Source organism: Nylanderia fulva, unplaced genomic scaffold (genome assembly GCF_048542155.1).
Source record: "Nylanderia fulva isolate GAGA-0341 unplaced genomic scaffold, ASM4854215v1 Scaffold16, whole genome shotgun sequence".
Lineage (NCBI taxonomy): Eukaryota > Metazoa > Arthropoda > Insecta > Hymenoptera > Formicidae > Nylanderia > Nylanderia fulva.
Window position 1 is genome coordinate 3,394,314 of NW_028189835.1, and position 18,204 is coordinate 3,412,517.

Consider the following 18,204-nt stretch of genomic DNA (forward strand, 5'->3'; position numbering starts at 1 on the left):
TTACCTGCCCCGCGGTTAGCGCACCTCTCTTTCTCTCTCCTCTCTCTGCTTTTGTTCCCGACGATACCGGCGATACGCGTCCTTTTGCGCGCGCGCGAGCGAGCTCGTCGACACGGTTTCCTGACGGCCCGCCGAACGATTCTCTCTCGTGCAATTGCATCTCTATATGCGCGAATTCGTCAGCGATGAATCATTTACGTTGGCAATAACTTCGCGGTAAACGTGAATCATATCCAGAGAAATTTGATTTCCAAGATAATTTTGATGAGAAAGCAACTAACATCTTTGAATAAATATTCTATGTATTTCTTCATCAAATTTTTATTTAAAATTGAGGTCGCATACTTGTGAGTACATATATCACATTTGATGGAATATGTTTGGAATCGTTCTTTTATTAATAATATAAAACAATTTTTTATGCATTATTTCGCATTATTATCGTCTTTTCAATCAAGTTTACTGATGCAGATTTTTTGAACAGTAAATCTTTTCCTTTCAATACTGTTTTATATAAAAAAAGACCGCAGTAATCGAATCTAAAACTAAACCAATATTTAAACATTACTTAAAAGAATAATCCTAAAAAAAATTGTTATACCGCAAAAGTTTTAAGAAATTTTCCATCTCAAAATTATTTTGTAACGTTTATTAAAACTTGAACTTGTAGTTTACTTGGTGTTTACTTGAACCTGAAAAATATATAGCAGACATAAATTCCTCTACTCTTTTCATAAAAAATACTTGTTCCAACTTTACGATTTTTTTCGAGATGTCTCATTATATATATATATATTTTGTCGGAATTTTTTTGCGTCTGGGAACGCGAACAATCTTGAAAAGTTTTCTCGCAGTCTGGGTTTTTTCTCGAGAGCGAACTTGAGGAAGGCTCTTCTTCGTCGTTGCACCTGAGCAAACGTTCGTCCCGTACCTGTTGGGGCACCCGAGATAGGTGGATTTTTCTTTCCGGAAAAAAGGGCGTTCGTTGACAACACATTGCGAAACTTAACCTTCGCAACGGAAGGAAGAAGGGAAACAGAATCTATAAAAGTCATCCGTCCTATTGTAGCTTCTTCGTCCACTTTTCTCGAAATTGCTCATTCGACCTCGACCGGACTATGCTAGTGGATACCTGGATCTCGTGCCAAATTCCGACGAAGGAGGAGGCTGCTCTCCCTTCTCTGACCTTTTCATTCCTCCTCGAGTATCCTCTCTCTTTCGCGATCGTCCGTTTATAATCCGGCTCTTCGCAAAGCGCGTCTTTCTCTCTCTCTCTTCTCTTTTATCTGGTTCTGCCTCGACGAGGTTTCGTGGAATCGTCTCGAGAAGCACCTCATTTTCCTCTCTTCTCGCGTTGTCTCTCTGCCTTGCAAAAGCATCGTCGTACCCTTATCAGTAATTTATAAACAAGCGTATGAAGAAAGAGAGAAGAGAGAAGGATGCTAGAAAAGTACCGTTCGCTGATACGTTTCACTTTCCAACGTTTAACACGGCTGTTCTTTCCCAGACATGTTTCTTTCCCTTTCCGTGATAGAAACTGAAAGTTCGGGCTTAATCACTTTGATACATTTGTGACATTTACCCTTTTTTCTCTTTCAAAGATCCAATTACTAAATATAAAAAAAATGTTTAAACATTTTAAAGGCGACAGTATATAATAAAATCACAGAATCGATAGTATAATAAAATCACAGAAAAAAATATATTTCATTAAAAGAAAATAATTCATGTCCGTCAGAGATGTTGTGTATATCGGATTTAGGGAAGGGAAGAATAATACGAATATTTTCTTTTTTTTTCTTTTCTGAAATAGATAAGTTAAACGTGATGGTATTGAATTGCTCGGCCATGATTTGATCACAACATTACGACGCGAACAATAGAATATATTTCCGTGTAAACGGAATTTGTGCGACGCAATCACCTTGCACGTTCCCTTTAACAATGACATGTAAAGACTTCGACAGTTCAGGGTGAAAAAAAACATCGTGAAAGAAGATGCTTTGAACGGGATAAAGGAGCCTCGACGAAAATCTCCTCGTCCGATTCCATCGTAAATTACGACGCGCCGTCACTCTCGATCGCAAGTCTTGCTTTAAGACGACGATGGATCGTTCTTTCATCTTTTTTTTTTTTTAATTTTTTTTGTCGTGCTGCTTCATTGTCGCGGTCTGTCCGACGAGCGTATAAATTATAGCGGTTGACGGTTACGTCTGCGTAATTATATGGATCTCCGTCACGTCGACCGGGGCACGCTCGTCGTGAAACCCTCTGGGAAATATTTGTACCAGGTACACATCGCCTAGAGACATGCTCGGTGCGATGGATGCTAGAGCGTGTCTGCGAGAAACTTCGGTCATCCGTCACTGTAGAACTTCTTCCGCTTCTCTTCAACAAAACGGCATATAATGATCGAAAAAGTCACTTCGTTAAATTCTTAAGAACTCATCGAAGAATGCGCGAGAGTAATTAGGATTTAGTGTAAAGTGATTTTGTACAGGGTGTAACTGTGAAAGATGTGTATTAAATTTTCTGAGTTTTACGCGCAAAAAAATCCCATGAACAAGAATTTCTGAGAAAGATTTTGTTACAGAGATAACAGTCAAAAATGATAAATCGCTTATGACTCTTATATATCATCAACGCGCGAGCACAATAACAGCTTTAAATCTTGAGATTTGAGATGTTTGTGTCTTGAAAATTTACACCAGCTTTATTTGCGCGGATTGTCATATACGTGATAAAAAATACCAGGAATATTACGGATTGTTGCGCAACCGTTAAAAATTCGCTGTTACACCTATGTCGGAGGTGAAATAAACCAGTCAATGAATTGTTTTTAATAATTTTACGTAATATAAAAATTCAATAAATGTAAATTTGGTAAGCAGGAAAGCTAGGTGTAAAAAATATATGTAATATCGATAATAAATTATAAATTTAAAGCCTGTATTTCTGTAACGAATTCTTAGAACGCTTGTTGATATAATCTTTTTCTTCTGAAACCCACTCTCAAAGTTTTATTAATATATTCACACCTATTCATACTCTCGACGTTTGTATATTCAGACTCATTCACGCACTCGATGTATTTATAAAGTCCGTTTTATATTTAAGATGAAAAAGTTGTCTTTTGATATTTAATATTACTGAAAGAAGCAGTGACAAATGACTGAAGAATCCATCATTAATATTAACGATGAGATTTCTGACCTAAGGGATTCAATTATATTTGAGTGAAGTTTTTAATGACTTCTGCTTCCAAGCGGTCTGAAATTTGAATCAAGTTGTTTTCAATGTTAGGAACATAGACATAGTAAGAATAAACCGAGCGTATCCTCCTAAGAAATAAAGCTTGGTTATATTGAAAAAAAAAAAATTATTTGACTTAACAAAATATGCGGTCGAATACGTGCAAATAAATGTCAATGTAATAAGAACTAAATATTTTGTTTAATTGTTACAAAATTATAATTTTAAACAAAATACAAACAAAATATTTAGTTCTTATTACATTGATATTTATTTGCACGTATTCGACCGTAAATTTTGTCAAGTCAAATAATTTTTTTTTTTTTCAATATAAAAAAGGATAGAATGTATAAGATGGAAAAGGATAAGAATCTCTAAAGAGTGAGAGAGAAAGAGGGACGGTCCTTTCTATTTTTTTCTATCAGAGCTTTAGTTTTGATATTTGACGCTTTATTTTTACCATGTCTATATGGTCAGGAATAAATTGCGTGCTCCTAACTTTGGGAAACTAAAGAAAAAAAAGTTTTTTTATAACAAATTTTATCGACTAAAATTGTTTCTATGTCTAGTTTTTTGGTAGTGGAGTCCATAGTCCATACAACCTTACCCATTTGAAGCGAGGTTCCATGTGGATTTGAAACTGTCACGTGAAGCGAGGTTCAACCCAAACTTGCCTAATTTTTCAATAGTGGATCCCTCCGCAGGGGAGCGGAACCCTTGCTGGTTTTTTTCCTTTTATTTCCTGCAGTTGAAAACACGCACGCTTTATTCCTGACATCGAAACTTTTAAAATTTCAGACTGATCGGAAGCAAGGGTCATTCGGAATTATATTCTTATATATTTTTTTTATCGTAATATACCTTAGCAACTATCTGTCACGCGATATCCACTATCCATTTATTACACAGGATGTTGTTTCTTCAACGGATACACATAGTCATCGCTTTTCTGCAGTTTATCGCAAGTCGAGCGCTTTCAATTTTCGACACTTGGCAACTAGGTTGCCGAGAGATGAGGTCGTGTCCGTGTTTTCTTCCCACCTCCTCTTTTTGTTATTTCTCTATTAGAGCGCGCGGTAAACGATAAACTCGAACGTTGGTAGAGTGCAAAGAAACTTTTGCTCGTGCGCATCGTGTATTTTCCTGTGCGAACGGCAGATCGTGCGTTGTCAAAAATAAAGGAAAAAAAAGTCGAGAAGAAAAGCGATGGGAAAACGCAGGCGTAGCAGTTTATCGCGCAGTTATATGCGAGAAGAGAAAGAGATACGCGTTGATTATATGGTTATTGCGTCGTTCGCGCATAGGTAAAAGAATGTATTCCGCGGAAACTCAGTAACAGGAACGAACCGGCGCCAGTTAATGAGCCGCAACGGTTTTTTAACGGATACGGTAGCACGTAAAAACGAGTCCACCCCCGGTTGTAGCGTAGAGATATAAAGCAGTGAAGTGAAGGAGAAGGGATCCTTAATGCGCGTTTCCACCACCGTCAATAATTAGCGATTCTCTCTCCAAGAGGGAAAATTCTACGGGCCGAGAGAGAACGACGCGGCAACAACAGACGGCTCGGCGGAGCTTAAATGCGGATCTTTCGGCGGGTGAAAAGCGCCGGACACCCGCAACAAAGCGTCCGCTTTCGTTTATTGCTTCCGGGGACCGCCACGCGGTATTTTAATTACGATTCTTGCGCGCACGGTAATTTGTTTTGCCTCACGGCAGATTGTTTGCAGTGCCACCGTAACATTCTACTATAGCCTTTCGATTAATGCTATTCCATTTTATTGAGATTGATTCTGTTATTTGCAATTTCGTTGTAAAAATTGGTTTTGTAGAAAAATGAAAATTGTTTTTTAATCTTTTTTTTTAAAGGAAAAAGAGCGCGTTACAATGTTCTCTGTATTATTTACAGTTTTTATTTAAAATTTTAATCCAAACAGATATACGATACGTTTAATGAAACAAAAAAATTGCATGATGTAATTGAATACGATGTAATACGTATAACATAAATTTCCGAGCGAATCTTCCATAAATACGCATCATTTGATATCGATTCGATTGTAAAGAGTACTGCTTATCATCTCGATTTCATTTATCTCGCGTGGTCATCGCGTTGCAAATATCCAGATTTCGTGCTATATCGAACCGTTCGTGATAAGTTTGCGCAAATGGATGTTGCATCGTGAGTCGTCAGCAGGAAGTTTTCCTCCATTACGAAGCAACTTGTTTAATTAACAATGAAGCTCGTTTTTCTCTTCGGTCATGTTTTCGTGGCGATACAAAGTATTGTTTTTAGATGAGTTGGCTATGCAAATTTATTCTTCTCGTGTCGCATCATCTTGTTTTCGAAAGGGACAACAAATTATATAAAATATATCCTAATATTTATATATATGTCGCTTCTTTGTTATTTTTTCTTTTCATTCTCTCTCTTATTTTCATAATTGATTATTATGAATTTTGTTAAGGAAAAAAAATTAACTAAATATTTAGTTTTATATCTCACAATTAGTAATCATTAAATTTTGAAAAAAAATTAAAATTTTTAGATTCTTCTCTACTTCTCTATTTATTGTTTCATTAATATACATTTAATTATTTCCTAATATTTTAAAAATTGAATTGAATTGAATTTCTCTAATATTTATAATTATAAATATAAAGTTTTGTGGTTGATTCGAAAAAATCACCTACCCTATGAAAGTACGAATACGTCATTAAATTGTTATCGAACTCTCATGATTAATCCTGCAGATCGAGAGCGGTTATCCTTGACGGATCGTAATAAGTGACGCAAGGTTTAATGAGGTAATAAAACTCGGGTAAAGCGTGAGTGCACACATTTGCTGTTGTAATTACGGTCTTTTTCTTTTTTTATCGATAAGATCTGCTTAGAATTTTGATGTTTTAAAATTGTATACCGTGTACTTTTATATACATCATTCTTGCGAACACTGTCATACTCTGAACAATGCAATTCGTTTTTATGAAATTATAATTAACGTTTATTAATTAAAATTAAATAAATGAACGCGAATAAAGCTTTATATAGCCCAGGGTTATAAAAACGTAATATCAAGCGGAGAAATGAGGACTATTTAATACATTCCAAAAATAAATTCTTGAAGTCCACCACAGCAAATGTTTTATATTAATAAGTTAATTAAAAAATTTAATTTAAAAAAATTTAATATGAATAACGTAGAAAATAAAAATAATGAAAGTCTGAAAATTCTGAATATGTAGTGTCGTTATCTTATACATTGACAATATCGTTGCCAATGACTTAAAGAATGTTCCGCAAATAAAAGAAACGATATACATTTAGTATGTAGATTCAATATTTAAATGAAAAATGACGACATTAAATATATATACATACATATATATAGCATCGAGATATGAAACGCGGAATTAATAAAATTAGTGTTACATCATTCTCGCAAATTGCCCTATATAAATGGAGGTCTTAAAAAATCTATTTGTTTTACCGTTACAAATAATCATGCGGAAAGTGCGTGATGTTCTCGCTCATTGTCAGAACGGCGCGATAAAGATATTACGTATAATTGAATCGCACGTAATTGAAATATGTGTTTTCACTGCAAACGTTTGCTATATTCCGGCCATTTATAAATATAACTTTTTTTTTATCGTATAACGACGAGCATACCTCTGCTATATCGATCGTACGTTTGATATCGTTCAGACAAATACATACATCGGTGCGGCGTAAGAAAATAACGTACCACCTGTTCTCGTTTGCATAGCGGCTGCAGAATCGTTGAACTGTCGTCTGCCTAAAGCACCGTCGAGTCTGGAAATCCGTTTCGATATCTTATCAATAGCGGCGCATCGCGACAACTGCGATGTTATCGGAGATTGCTTCGGAATCAGTTAGTCGCGCGTGACTTAGTTAGAAAATTGTTCTCGGCACAATAATGCAAATGGCTTTTATATCTACGTACTTGAAATATGTATACTGAATATAATATAAACAATATTAGTAAAAAATATTCAGCAAATTGACTTTATATGAAAGAGACTTATATTAAGATATATAAAATATGTGTCTTCTGTAAGAGAAAATTATAATTAATTCTCTAATTAATAATTATTAAATCTCAAGTTGTGTGATTTTCATAAATGTATCTAGAAATAATAAGATAATAAAATAAAGATAAATGTGTAATGATTATTTACTATTAATTATTAATTAAATTGTTTACTTTTGTTTGTTATTAATATTATATAACTGCGCAAATATACGCAAATATATATGCATTCTATGCGTCGCTTCATTGCAATCAGTAATCACAGATCATTGCAACGCACACAACGGTGTTTGCCATATTTTGTCGTCACAATCATTTATTGCTCTCATGATTGCAAAAGTTTATCTCGCCAACTGACAATGAGGCGTAGTCTATTTCACTTTTCTGTCTTCCTCTATCCCGTTATGTGCACCTTGTGCTTATATTACTCGCACTATAGTGATCTAGAGTAATCTTCCTGTGCGCTGACTCGTGTAATTTTTCTTTCCCTCTGAAAGCCCGCAGTTCTAATATCACAATAGCGGCTGGCACGATTCAATTTTAGGAACCGGGCATTATAAAGATTTCTTACAGCTGACACATATTTTTCTATACACTTGTATTGTGACACGTAAACGTCGATTTATTTCGATGACTAAACATTTAATAGTATTGCATCGTGTTATGCAACAACGCAATCAGCAGTAAATGAGTTGGAAGTCACGAACTGAAAAAGTTTCCTCGAGATTTGCATATAGTGCTGGACAAAATCAAACAAAATAATATTTTAAGCATCTGTGACGCATTTATCGTTCGAGATTAATACATTATATATATATCGTTTTTATGTATCGTATAGTACGTAATGTAACTCGATACGTCTTATCTCTCACTGCAGGTATTTTTCATAGCAGAGTTATCTCTCGTAAGATATATTTTAATAACCGATTCTTCGACGTGAATATTATACGTCAACCCCGCCTATTCGTAGAAATTGAACACATTCGCGCAATAAGACGCGTGAATGGAGAACTTGCGGATGCTTCTCGTTTCGGGCTTCTATACAACGTCGAGATGAATGAAGTGATGAAGTGTTCTGCAGCATCGCGTATTCGGTATATATGTGCGTGCACACGATTGGGAGACATACGAGACTGGTTAATGAATCAAAGGATTCGGTGACGTAATCAGGATTAACTAGCTAAATACTCGTGAATTAAGCGCACGCCTCGCCGAAGGAACAGCGTATGCTGAAATAACACCCGCTGTTATTCAAACTATATCTCATTCGTTGATCTATCTCTCTCCCTTATCTCTAGACTCTCGTCCGTTGAAAGAGAAAAATATATGCTTCTGCGTCGTCGAGAATGCAGTCGCTCTTACAATAGTTTGTATAAGAATAATAGACATTGATATGATATTGTACAGAAATATTTTCTTTTGAAATTAAAATATGTGCGGGCACACCGGCATCTTGAGACAATTTTTAAATAAATTTACTTTCATTTTGATTAGGAGATCAGAGTTTCTCATCAACTTAACGGAAAATCTAAAAGAAAAATCTTAATAAATCCTCGATTAAGAAATAATTCAAGATAGGTTTTTATCTCAAAGTTTTCCGTCTCGATATCTCGTATTAATTCGGGACACGCAATCGATATCGATGAGTAATCGATCCATAACTATATTCGACGGCGGAAGTTTTTACAATCGATGATTAAAGTTTCATCTAGACGCGGGTAAACTTTCGTTTTTACATTGTCGTAAAATAGCGCGATATGCCGTTTTCGGTGAAATAATTCAGCGGGGCAGCCAGCCCCCGGGTCACTTTTACGATCGGGGCCGTTCATAAAAGGGACAAATTACAGCGCCGCGAGGCATCGGCGTCGCGTCGCGTCCCTTCCCTTCCGTTTTGCCGCGACTCTTCCCGTTTTGCGGAATTATAAAAGTCTCGGTCACGTTGTTTTGGAGAAAAAAAAATAGAGAGAGAGAGAGAAGCTTTATCGTGGAAATGGGGTTTAATTAAAGTATCCCGAGCGCCCAGATGGCGAACCGTTCCGGCGTGCGCTTATTAAAAGAAAACGAGCGAGTCTCGCGGAAAAGAGCTCTTCTACGAGCGAACGCTTCGCGAATTAGCGGTATTCTCGTAACTCGATTTGTCCCGCATGCGTACTTTTATTAATCGATTTTTCTCTCCGCTCAGAAAGCATTCATTACCGACGCGCATAGATCCGTTTAGGAAACAAACTTTGTTATTGTCACATATATAGGCTATTTAATTTTGCGATAAATTCCTATATAAATTAGTTTTATATACGAAACGAAATATTTTTCCATTGTTTTGCTATATCTTTCTCATCGTTTGTCGTCCGCCAATTAAAAATTATTAGAAAAATAAATAACAATACTAGCATCTCTCTTTAAATAAAAGTTATAAATTTGGACGAATCATATGTTATTGCACGCGGTAAAATTGTACACTGTTCTCGATAATTATTCTAAAATTATATCTCATAGGATTTTGGGATCGGGGCAATCAGAATTAACAGTTCCGGCATGTACGGTGTTTCCAAATTACCTCGGGGATTCCGAAACTAATAATCGTCTCTTCTGGTTCGCGTTTAAGCCATATGTGTGCGTATTCGATTGACCAGATGCGTAATCGGATTCGAAAAAACTCGTCAAAGCAGACGGAACTTGGTCGCTGCAAAGCATTGTGATCACTAATTGTAAGCGAAACGAAAAATAAAAAGCCGATATTACTTTCATTCACTAAATATTGCTAAAGCTGTAATCCATGCAAATCTTTTCTTCAATTATACAGCTCAATTAATTGTAATGATACAATCGTTGAGCTTCAAATTGCTTCAATAATTTCTTTATAGTCTGTTCTTAACAGGATTCTTCTAACATTATTCGCGTATTAATTGATTATCGAATTTTCCTCTAGCACATTGAAAAGTTTGTACAGACAATAATAACGTTTCTATGTAATAAATAACTAAATAATTTTTTCTAAATCTGATTTCGCTTACAATTGTACAGTTCATTTCATAGACATAGTTCGTATTATTTTTAATATTACTACTCGTATTTCTAAATTATTACAAACATTAAAGATAAGCTAAATTTATTATTTATTTAAAATTTTAAACTAATGTATATCCCCTTATAAAATTTAATTCGCGAGAACTTATCTCCATCAATTTCTTCAAACTTATTAATATCTCCGAGACATCCGTATAAAGATCAATTCTGATCGAAGTCTGCAGAAAAGTACGGAAGTTTGTAGTTCGAGTAAATCTTCCGGGATACTCTTTACAGCGAACTACTTCACCGTATGACACGGGATCCCGACTAGAAATACATGAGGAGAGTGGTGAGGGGAAGGGGGAGGGGGAGGGAATGCCGATGTGAGATATTTTCGTTCGTGACGAAGAGGAAGAGGGTAAAAAGAAGCGGATCCCGCGCCTCGGCCGTTTTTGTGTAAACCTGTTTTGATGTTCTGCCTGCAACCTGCTTCGTGCACCTGTGCACGGACAAAGAAAGAGGGCCCCTCTTCAACGTCTCGATGGACCACCTCGAGCCTCCCCTTTGAAGCATCGTCGTGTGCCTCTAACTACCGTTACATCGGGTGTCTCGCAAATTACATACTAATTTTATTATACGAGCGAAAATGATTTCAAAATTGTATATCAAAAAAAACGAAAAGTGGAAGGATCTGAAATTTCGCTACAGCTTGTTGACAAAAGTTGTGATTACATTACAAACTTTGAAATACTCGCATCAACGAGTGTAAACCATTTTGGAATCTGCGAACTCGAGGAATTAGTAAAATTAGCAAATATTACTGAAACGGGGATTAGTGCGTAAATATTTTAGAGAGGAGAGAGAGAGAGATAGAGACACAGAAAGAAATATCAAGGAATTATTCCATAAAATTATCGCTTAATATATTGTAGCAATAGAAGCAGAATTAACGTATAATTTTTTTTTCGTTTAATTTCTTGACTCGATCCAGTAAAACCGGACGTGCAACATCGGATTCTTGAATTTTACAAAATTATAGTAGAATCCATCGACCCCACATCACGTTCTTCGGCACAAACGAAAGTCTCGAATCTCCCATCGACGCGGAAACCTTATCTTTCGCACGACAGTAAACGGCTTTAGAGTTTATTTTACGAAAATTGGGATTTAGTACCAGCGACTTTTCGTTGTGCCGGCAAAGTCATCAATCTTTTTTCCTTTTTTTTTTTTTTCCAAAGACCCGATAAATTGCAGTTTCCTGGTTTTTCTTTGGCCATTCCTTTTTCTTCCTTTTTCTCCAAGAAATTACGTGATGACGATCACGAAGCGAGGAAGAAGAGCCAGTCTTTGTGCCGGGCTATCCACCTTGCTATCCTCGGCCCTAATGGGAGTTAAGGTCCGTCATTAAAGCGGTAGGTCGGCCGTGACTCCCTATACCCGCTCGGCCGCGCTTCCGTTAGGTTCGTTTTCGCGTGAACTGGATTAGAAGCAGCAGCCGGGCCTGGCATCTCGGGATAACGATCCGTGGGAATTGGACTAGCGGGTTAAGGCGGTGCGGTGGCGATAACGATGACGACGCCGACGAGATCGGCGACGGCGACGTTGCTCGGGTTTCGGGCCAACATATTCCACGGTCGTTAAACCCGCTTGTTGTCGCGTGAAATATATACTCGGCGTCGTCGAGTTTGGGTTACGTCGAGGCTCGCGTACTCTCGCGTGTCGCGCACCTGACGCAACCATGTGGAATGTGGATGTATCTCCAAGTATCGAGTTTACCTTCTCGTTTTAAATATATGTATGCGATGACTTCGTAAGAACTAGTTCGTACATAGAGAGAATTTTTTCTCTTGGAATTTACCCTGAAAATTATGACGATCGTGGGACAATATAAGGTAGAATTTCATGAGAGTTTCTCTGATTAATATTTACAACAATAATAAAAAGTATTAATGTCTACCACAATATGATATATGCTCGATTAATTTTATTATGTCTTTTCATTGTGGCAAATATTAATCGGAGGAACTTTTGTAAAAATATTTTCCCACGATTACCATGATTGTCAGAATAAATTTTCAGAGAAAATTCTCTCCGTGTTACAAATTAACCGTCTCATATATAATGCAATGTCTATTTAACAGAATTGGAAGGAATTATATTATACCATTGAACAAATATTTAAACTATATCATAGACGTATCGTAATTTTTCTTTTTAGTTGAAACAAGCCATTTATTTTAAAAACATTTTTTTAGTTAAAAGAAAAATAACGAATAATTATCTTAATTGAAAATTAATTTTAAGAATATTTTGATATTAATACTAGAAATACTATAGAAACTTGCAATAATGAAATACATTTGTTGTGGACTTTCCAAACACTCTGTGTAACTGGGCAGCCATATGACGTCCAGACGGAAGGAAGTCCCGTCAAGCGTCACGTTTTTACAAATATTTCAATCGATTCCATCAGCACCGCTGGCTACGGAAAGTCACATTTATTTTCGAATTTCCTGTTACACATCAGTTTGTCCATAAATCATCGGATTTTATCATCGATTCCAAATTGCAAGAAAATAATCTTGCTCTGTTAACATTACAATTTACTATATTAAACAACTGTTGAAAGTTTAAGATCGCAATTGCGCTACTTTAACAATCTGTTGGCGAAACTGTGGAATCTTCAGTACATATATATATATATATATCTTTCTATTTCTAATGCTGTAATAACCGGAAGCAATGATAGGAGTCGTAAGAAACGTATATAATATGTGAAATGAGAAATGTCGACGACGAGATGTAGGCGTCGTCGTGTTTCAATTCAACAGCGCGTCAGATATATAAATGACATAAATGACGCGGTCATAATCGTTCGTCTCATTTAAGCTTTCTCTTCTCTTCGCACATTTCCTCTCTCACATTTCTCGCTTCGTACATCTGATGATCGACGTCATTTGCATCCGTATATATATGTGCCATATGCAACAGTGTTTTGCGGTTTCGAAAGGCCTTTACGAAGCGAATCAAGCGGCGTCTATTTAAAATCCCTGACACTCCGACTATATCGTTATTTAAAGAGCAATTATCGGAAAAGTGTCTGGTGACCAAAACCGAACGATTAATCAGCCTTGAATCTCGCTGATTACTCGCGCGCGCGTGCGGGACATTTCCGCAACTATCCCACATGTGTCCATTCGCCGTTGCACATTGCAATTTCGCGTTAATAACTCTTTCGTTCGCTGTGACATAGCAACGAGCGCAATTAGCGTTTCATTTTTTTTCTCTCCCTCGCGTGCTTCGAGGAGCGTAAAATCGATCCGCAACAATCCAGGCCGCGCGGATCGTTGCAATTGCAGGTATAAGCCACGGTCATCGAATATATATCGTGCGCGTATAAATACAGATGTTGTACCGTTCGTTATATCTCTCGGTTAGGTTTTGCCCGCATATATATCTTTTATCAGAGAAATACGTGCGCGCTGATTTTTTTTCCTTCTCGTTATTTTTCCAAAAAACCAAATCGAGCGTATATCGAACAAGTCCTCGTCGGAGGATCCGTGACGTCCGATAAATATTTATCTCCCGCCGTGGGCTTTATTAGCGGCAAATATTTGGTCGTATTTACGGCGCCGGCAGCAACAAACAGTACCGAAGAGTAAAAGGGGACCGCGGTCTCTCTTTCTCTCTCTCCTCTCTGTGCGCCACCCATAAACGGACTCGACTAAGCGAATAATTTATTACTCGCGCAACGTGCGCGGCGAAATTTGCATAAAACAGGGGTTTTCGCGCGCGAATCGATCGCGTATCGAGCACGACATTCGCTCTCGCGTGTTCAGCAAGCCGCGAACGTATTACGTTGCTTATGCATTCGTCCGTTGGAATAATGCGTAGCGTTTTTCGCGTGTGTTCGCAGTTCGGAAAGAAAGAATCAGCATTTATAAACCGCGGCAGACCTTTTATTTCTTCGGACCATACGCATCCTGTTAAGTCGTACAATTAATTAATACTCTTATACTTGATGCGATAATGCTCAAAAATTGCAAAGCCGAATAATTATACTGCTTTGACGGATGTGTAAACGATGCAGCAGGGGTACGTGGATGAAAAAGATATGCGAATTATTCGATTACATGATTATTGCAAAGATTCATTTTCGTGATACGTGCGTTATGTATCCGTTTATCCGCAAGTACGTTTATCTGTAATTGGTTTTCTGTCCCGCGGCTAATTGTATCTGTGGCCGGCTTTAATGCTGCATCCTTAAACAGCGCTGATTAAACGTGTATGTTCGCTCCGCGTCGATGCGCGCGATCGATGCGATTAATAAATTAGCGCGTCGCTTCACCGTTCGAACGAATATCGCAATTATCGAAAATGCAACGGCGTACGCGGTGCGTCGTATTATGAGCTCGTGAAAGCGAGTTTGCATCACGTGCTCGAATGATTAAGGGATTCAATCTCACGAGCCCTCTCTCTTTCCCTTTTCATACTCCCTAACTCGTTCGCTCTCTCGCTCTTTTGCGTTACAGCGATTGACTGATCCCCGACGATTGGTTCTGATTATCTTCGATCGATTCGACTTTCTGAAAATTACGAGTGCGTCCGAAATGACGATAACGATCGATCGTATTTGCGCAATCGGCGCGAAACTACAACTGGCGAATGCGATATAAAACGAGTATTCACCGTATTTTTAGTTAAAGCCGACGTTCAGCGCAACGTTGAAAACGCGTTTTATTTTTTCTCTCTTTTTTGCCTGAAATATATATACCCGGTACTATTTGAAGTACTTTGCGTTACGATAGCTATTTTATTGTCCACCTATGGAATAAATTTTTACTCGTGTCCCGACGATATTTTTCTTTTACGACTTTACGTAAATCGTGTTTTTATTTATGTATTTATTTTTCTTGTTTAACAATTCGTGTTCCGTATTTTGCACATTTCTAGAACAATAAATAAACACGTGTTTTTTTGTAATATTATAGTATTGGAAATTATATATTTTTTTTAATTCATTACGATTAAAAATTTTACCAAAATATTAATAATTACAATTTTGTTTTCCAAATGCAAGTGCGTTTTCAGTCGACATGAAACTAAATTTCTAAACGTAGCTTTCTTTTGTAGACTAGAGTTTTATGAATATCTGCAATATATTCGATGTATACCGAAGCTGACTTTGAACACATTTTCACGCATACATAATTTTACTTTTGCGGACGAAATTATGCCGTTGCGCAATTGCGACTTAATTCCAAGGAATATATTTGGATAGTCCACAGTTGCAAAGGACGGGCAACGATCTATTTGATCTTGGGGACAAACATTTGCTTTGGCTACGACTGGACGCTCGATAGGGATAGAAAGGAGGGGGGTTTCCTTGTTGAAATGTGGATGACGAGGTCGGCTTATTGTAATTAATAACCGCGGAGTGTGCGAGACGACCGAATAAAGCTGGGCAGAGTCATTTCGTTTGAATGGACCGTAATTCAGCGTCGTTTCTTCTGAATAGGGCTTAATTCTGGACTTGCGCGTCACCCTGTGTCGCGCGTCTTCCGCAACGAGATTGGAGAGCGAGGCCCACATATAGGACATTAAGGGTTGATTTTGATGGATTACTGCTGTCGTCCTAGTAGAATTTCAACGAATCCCGCGGGGTCGCCGTCGCGGATGCATCGTCGCCGACGACTTGACAGGGAAATGCACTCAAGCATGCCGCGTGTGCGTGTGTGCACGTGTGTTTTTTCTCCCTCGCACCCTTTTTCTTTCCCTTCCGCCTTTCCTTCCCTCGATATAGCGTCTGATAGAGCCAATTATCTTTTTGTAACGTTTAAAGTTGCTCCCGCTGTTAACGAACTTGTGTTATCGCGGCGATCAAGGAGCAATTTCCTCATCCGCTTGACCGCGTAAACACTTTTGGACTTTAAATCGAGTTAAACTCTTCTCCAACGTGCAGTTCGCGTTAAATCGACTTTATTATCGTATCGCGTAGAAAAAAAGACGGCGATTGTTCATCACTTTTTTTTCTCTAAAACTTTTTCGTAATGTCAACGTTTACGTTCTGCCTCTCGATTTTATAAACCTATTGTATTTTTTATACGTCACAAAAATAAAGCTTTTTTTAATCTACATTCGAGCAAAAAAAGTAAATCATCGACCCGGGTATTAATGAGAGGGAGAGAGTATTATTTGAATGGGAATTAATATATTATGAATGTGAGAGTATTTCAATCGAATCGGATTAATTCTATTGATTTTTGCATTTTATGCGTAAAATTTCTTTAGAATTTCAACAAAGCGTAATTATCGCAAAGCTTTATTTGCAACAATAATTATTTTATTTGGATATCAAATGTCACACTCGATATTAAATACGTATTAAATACTAATTTTATTATTTATGGTTCTTTTTTGCTTTTCAATGCATAAATATTTACTATCATAATTCGATACGATAAATAACACTCTCGAATATACGTAAAATCAACTTTGCAACTCGTATCTTTCTTTTTGATACTATTAAGACACGGCAGTCAATAAGTTTCCGAAGGGTTCACGACACATAAACGTCGCTACATAAAGGTCACAGGTGTCACAGGCTCAGATTAGGGCAACACATGCTCCTATTTACCATATCCATGTATATTTATGCTTTCGCGGGCTGGCGAGTAGAGAACACGTGTTTCGATGCGTAAAATCCGAAAGTTCGTAAAAGTCTAACGAGCGTCGTTTGTGCGGTGGCAAATTTTTTGGCGGACGTGAAAGGAATGGCGAAAGTTTCCCCCTTTAAGGGTGGAGCCGCTGAGGTAAGTGGCACAATCGTAAATTATACGAACGTCATCGTAAAGCGCGATAAATTTTCGTCTTCGGAAAAAAACCTAGTAAGAAAGTTCCCCATTATTATTTCACAGCAGAGAAATTAGCAAGCGATAAGATGTCGATATAGCTAAAACAATATTTTTCCCGTCAGACTTGTCAATTTGATATTTCATTTCTAGTTTTAAAAAGCAGACTAATTACAATTCTTATATTATATATTTATACACTTATTATACTTTCTTATGTCATTATTTTTGATATTTATATCACGCAATATTATAGACACGAGTTATTTCGAATTGTAATTAAATCACGCGACGTTGTACTTAATACTCATTAAATAGCGATCTAAATGGTTAAACACAGTGAATTAATAGAGATACAAGTTGCGAGACGTTTACAAGAAAAAGCCGACGTTGAAATGTTCCCGTCTACCCATTCGACGGGAATAATAATTTCGTGGGAGCACGTATGACGCGCATGAAATACGAGTCTGCGCCAATTAAGTTGTTTGCTCGCGCGCTAGTTATAACTGTGCGCAAATAATTCATTAACGAATGTCGGAGAGGTATTGCGCTGTCGGATGGATGAACCGCGCTCGTCTCGGCGTCAGCAGGTGGTTTATAACCTCCGCGAGAGTCGACTTTAAGCTCTTTTAAGCTATCACGTGCGAGTCGCTCACGTAATGCTTGTGTGCCTGCGAGTTTCGGTGCAGTTACCGCCTAGCATAATTCGTCGTCTCTACGCTTTCGCGCCCGGAATACTTGGATCTTTCAAGCAACACCCCCGCGATACTCGGTGAAGGGGGATGACGGGCGCAAATAATTGAATTTAGATTGAAGGGTTGTTTCACGACGGTGTCTCCTTCTCGATTAATTTGCGGGGCTTCTCGCGCACGCTTTGAATCCTCTCCCCTTACGAAGGGTTCTTACTTCTTACCGTTACCTTGTAAGTCTTCGACGCGTGGAAAAACACTGTCGGCTAATTCTGCGCCGTGTGCTCTCTTTCTCTTTTTCATCACCGCGGATCGTTTATTCCCGTCCGACTTAGGGCGCTCCACGGGAAG

General features: G+C 37.6%; 2 protein-coding genes across 5 annotated transcripts in view; one reads left to right on the top strand and one right to left on the bottom strand.

Annotated features, from left to right (window-relative positions):
• Positions 1 to 7,129, bottom strand: part of LOC114940351 (uncharacterized) — a 75,115-nt gene extending 67,986 nt beyond the window's left edge. The window contains exon 1 of the mRNA XM_029314988.2: positions 6,999 to 7,129. The gene's annotated coding sequence lies outside the window, so the exon portion shown is untranslated. The remainder of the gene's footprint in view (positions 1 to 6,998) is intronic.
• The window catches only part of Fas2 (neural cell adhesion molecule fasciclin 2), a 102,246-nt gene that overhangs the window by 735 nt on the left and 83,307 nt on the right, over positions 1 to 18,204 (top strand). The window lies entirely within an intron of this gene.